The 4,718-nt window shown below is 50.3% G+C and overlaps 1 long non-coding RNA gene across 1 annotated transcript; it reads left to right on the top strand.

Annotated features, from left to right (window-relative positions):
• Positions 1–310: 310 nt before the first annotated feature.
• LOC144381186 (uncharacterized) lies at positions 311–3,422 on the top strand. Its single transcript, XR_013446049.1, has 2 exons — positions 311–517; positions 1,068–3,422. It is a non-coding gene; the product is annotated as an uncharacterized LOC144381186 (long non-coding RNA).
• The last annotated feature ends 1,296 nt before the right edge of the window (positions 3,423–4,718 follow it).

Below are 4,718 nucleotides of genomic sequence, written 5' to 3'. Positions count from 1 at the left end.
CTGTGGACCAGGAAGGCCAAGTGTGAGGAGGAGACGGGCGTGCAGGCTCAGAGGTGGGGAAGATGCAGCCCCAGGAGGTGTGAGGAGAGGGGAGGGACCTGCCACGCGCCCAGGTCAGAGGAGGAGCCAGGGCATATGCAAAGGAGGAGCCCGCTGGGGGGCAGGGGATGCTGGATTCAGGAATTCGGGGTTATTGTGAGGGCGTCTGGGAGCCCGTGAGGGTTTTGATCAGTGGGCTGATTTAATTTGGTTTTACTGTGGTAGAATCCACATACCATACAATTTACTGTGGCTACGTTTTCGATATACAGATGCAGTGGCATTTGGTACTTCCGGTGTCACACGATCGCTACCTCTGTCTGGTTCCACAACGCTGTCACCACCCCCAAAAGGAAACACTGAAGCCACTGGGCGGTCCCTCCGCATCCTCCCTCACCCCAGCCCCTGGCAACCAGCAACTTGCTCTGTCTCTGCAGACTTGCCTCTGCTGGACATTTCACATACGCAGAATCACACAGTAGGTGGCTTTTGGTGTCTGGTGTCTCTCGATTTAATTTCTTAGAGGCCCCTCTGGTTGCCACAGGAGAAGGAGGGTCTGTAGTGGGGCATGGTTGAGGCAGGGAGGCCAGAAGGAGGCTGGAGGCCCCATCAAGTGAGGGAGGCTGGTGGCCCGGAGAGGTAAGAGGTAGGCTGGTGAGAAAGGAGGGGACCCAGGTGCATCTTGGAGGCAGAGCCAACGGGACTTCCTGCACCTGGACCATGGCAGGGAGGGACACCGAGGACTCAGGGAGGACTCAGGGTTCGGGGCCTGAGCAGCTGGGACCATGGTGGTGGCAGAGTGGGATAGCGGAGACTGGGACGGGAAGACACGGGGGCTGAGTAAATCAAAAGTCACTTCAAGAATTTTAGAGTCATGTACAGGGGAAGGGTTGCTGCGGAAACTTTTAACACAAGCCAAGTCTGGCATGTGAACATCAGAGTACAGTGGGAGGAGGAGGAGCTAAGTGAGATATTGTGCTGAGGACATGCACAATGCTCATCGATGACAGTGAGCCATCCACCTCCAGGTCCCTTGTGTGGAACTGGTCAGTTTCTCCTGCTCAATAGGATGTATATCAACAACAAGGTAAGCACACCTACCCTCTCAAAGCTTCAGGGCACCCACTCACCTGTCTACTTAGAGGAAATGTTTTTGGAGGCTTAGGGCCACCATGCACTGTTGCACAGGTTGGGCACTGTGCAACACCAAAAGGGTACTTTTACACAGACTGGCATTCTCCCTAGAGTTAGTGCACAACCTGCACAGTACTGCCTGGCAGTCATGATCATTGTGGAATTGCTGGGTTTGTAAACAACGGGGCTCCCTTGAGAAGAGATGGGAATGTTTGTGAGAAACATGACAGTTTTCTCTGCTTCTGAAGGTCAAATGAACTCTGGCATTTAAACATAGCTGCTGGAGTTGCCCTAGATCCTGTGTTTTCTTTCTAAGAGGAAAAGCTTGGCCGGGGAAATGTCAACTCTGAGGTAGACCCAGCTGGCTTACACAGGCCTGCCACTGATGAGCTGTGCTATGTCACCTTGATCTCTGGGGCAGTGGGAAGCTCCCCAAGTCACGCACGTAGGACCTGCCTCTTCTCAGGTCAGGGAGAACCCCTGCTTTGTTCAGTCTTGGGACCAACAGACAGAACCTCCCAGGGCTGGGCTGCCATGCTGGGCCACGCGGGCTGCACGCTGCATATTGGGGATCTGTAGGGGAAGCCGTGCAGACGGGACCTGCCCTCTGGCAGCTTTATGGTGCAGGTCAGGAGAGCCCCCAGGCCGGGGCTCAAATCCCAGCTCTGCCCCTGGCTGGCTGTGCAACCTTAGGCAAGTCACTTCACTTCCCTGAGCCTCAGTTTTTTTCTTCTGCAAAGTGGGGACCTGTTGGGGCTCCTGGAAGGGACAGAGGGGTGTGTGGAGGGTCCCCGGCCAATCCTAGGGTCTGGGCTCTGATAACCCTGTCATGATCCCTATATCCATTCTTGGGGAGACAAGGGGAGACACTAACATACACCCCCTTGCACACTCACACATTCACACACAGAATCCTAGCCAGGTTTCAGAATCCTCCAAATACCCATCCTAAGCCAGGAAGTCTTACTGACTCTTTTGTTCTTCCTTTTTTAAGAAAGATCTCTAACATACAGAACAGTGGAGAGAATAATAAGCAGCCCTTTGCTTTCCTGCAGCGAAGTCCTGCCCGGCAGGCATCCGTGGATGGTGGGGATGAGCTTGGCCAGAGGCAGCGCCCTCCTGCCCCACCTCGCTCCTCACCCTGCTGACCCCCGGGGCCTCCCTGGTTGTGTCTGTTCCCTCATCTCTCACACTCGAATGACACCCCACGGCTGTCCCACAACAGTTCACGAGAAGCTGGCGACAGTGCGGCCGTTGCTGTTCTCTGGAAAGCCTCACGTTCCCTGCCTTCCTGCCTCTGCCTCAGTCTTTGCCAACGGGGTGGTGCCCTTGGGCTCCCCACTGCCTCGTTCTCCCCCGACCCCGGCCCAGGCCCCTCCCGGGAAACTCTGAGCCCTCCTGTGCCCAGGGCCTCTTCCCATCCCCACTGTGGCGAAAGAAATCGGAGAGCAGAATGTCCTTCCTCCCTCCCTCCCTCCTTTCCTTCCTTCCTTCCTTCCTTTCAGCTTTCCTTCTCCCCTTCCTTCCTTCCTTCTAGAAATTTCTAAAATACAGAAAAATGGAAGAAGAAAAAAAAAGCAAACCTGAAGTGACAACTTCTACATTTGTTCATTGTTGCTTCTCTCTCTCTCTCTCTCTCTCTCTCTCGCTCGCTCTGTTCAGGGGCGAGGAGCAGCGGCGGAGTGCCTGGAGGGAGACAAGTCAGGGCCTGGCGTGGAAGGTGACTTCCGTTTCCCCCACCCCCACAAAGAACGGCTGTCATCCACTTCTGCTCGCTCCAGTCTGGCGGGAGAAAGGAGGGCCCCACTGTCGTCTTAGCTGGCCCTTCTCTGGTTATTAATGAGCTCCAGCACCTTCTCATACCCTCATGGGTCAGTTTGAGTTCCCTTCTATGAACCTTGCCCATTTTTCTGTTGGGTTTCCAGCTTTTTTTCTTGTTGGCTTGCAGGCGTTCTTTGCAAGTCCTGGATACAGATTCCTTATTGGAAGGGTTTGCTGTGAAATCTACGTACAATGAACTTAACCACTTGAAAGTGTAAAAGTCAGTGGCATTTAGTACCTTCACAGTGCTGTGGGACTACGACCTCTATCTACTTCTAAAATATTTTCATCACCCCAAAAGAAAACCCCATTCACTTCAGTCCTCATTCCCTTCTTCCCCCGACCCCTGGCAACCACCCACCAGCTTTCTGTCCCTCTGGATTCTCCTCTTCTGGATATTTTCCGTAAATAGAACCACAGAAAGTGTGGTCTTTCATGCCTGGCTTCTTTCACTTAGCACAACATTTTTGAGGTTTATTCGTGTTGTAGCATGAGTCAGTGCTCATTCCTTTATATGGTTGAATAATATTCATCGTATATACACACCACATTTCCTGCCTCCATTATTCCACTGATGGGCATATGGGTTGTCTTCACCTTTCGGTTATTGTGAATAGTGCTCTATGAATATTCGCAGACAAGGATTTGTTTGAGTACTTGTTGTCAATTCATCGGAGCGTACATCTCGGTGTGGAATTGCTGATTCACATAGTAATTCTATGTTTAACTTTCTCACCAATTGGCCAACCTTTTCCCCAGTGGCTACAGCATTTTACAACAACCCCACCAGCCGTGTATGAGGGCTCCAGGTTTTCCACATCCTCACCAACACTTACTATTTCCCATGTCTTATTTTTTTTTAAGATTTTATTTATTTGAGAGAGAGAGAGCACACGCACAAGTGGGGGGAGGGGCAGAGGGAGAGGGAAAAGCAGGGCAGGGAGTAGGTAGCCCACGAGGGGCTCTATCCCAAGACCCTGGGATCATGACCTGAGCCGAAAGCAGATACTTAACCAACTAAGCCACGCTAGGCATTCCCACAATTTCCCATGTTTTAAAATTATAGACATCCCAGGAGGTGTGATGTGATATTTCATTGCAGTTTTGATTTGTGTTTCCTTTTTTTTTTTTTAAAGATTTTATTTATTTGAGAGACAGAGAGACAGCTAAAGAGGAAACACAAGCAGGGGGGAGTGGGAGAGGGAGAAGCAGGCTTCCCGCTGAGCAGGAAGCCCAATGCGGGGCTCGATTCTAAGACCCTGAGATCATGACCTGAGCCGAAGGCAGACGCCCAACAACTGAGCCACCCAGGCGCCCCTGATTTGTGTTTCCTTAGTGAATAATGATGTTGAGCATCTTTTCACGTGCTTGTTGTCTATTTGTATATCTGCTCTGGAGTCATTTGCCCATTGTTAAATTGGATTGTCTTTTTGCTCGTGTGGTGTGGGAGTTCTGTACGTATTCCAGATTCTAAGCCCTTATCAGAAATATATTTTGAAGATATTTTCTCCCATTATGTCAGCTGTCTTTTCATTTTCTTTTCTTTTTTTGTCTTTTCACTTTCTTGATACTGTTCTTCAATGTACAAAATTTTAATTTTGATGAAATTAAATTTATCTATTTTTCCTTTTGTTATTTATGCTTTTGGTGTCATATCTAAGAATCCTTGGCCAAGTCCAAGGTCATGAAGATTTATTCCTATATTTTCCTCTAAGAATTTTATA

Source organism: Halichoerus grypus, chromosome 2 (genome assembly GCF_964656455.1).
Source record: "Halichoerus grypus chromosome 2, mHalGry1.hap1.1, whole genome shotgun sequence".
Classification (NCBI taxonomy): domain Eukaryota; kingdom Metazoa; phylum Chordata; class Mammalia; order Carnivora; family Phocidae; genus Halichoerus; species Halichoerus grypus.
Note: the sequence above shows the minus strand (reverse complement) of the source record. Positions and strands in the feature narration are given on the sequence as shown.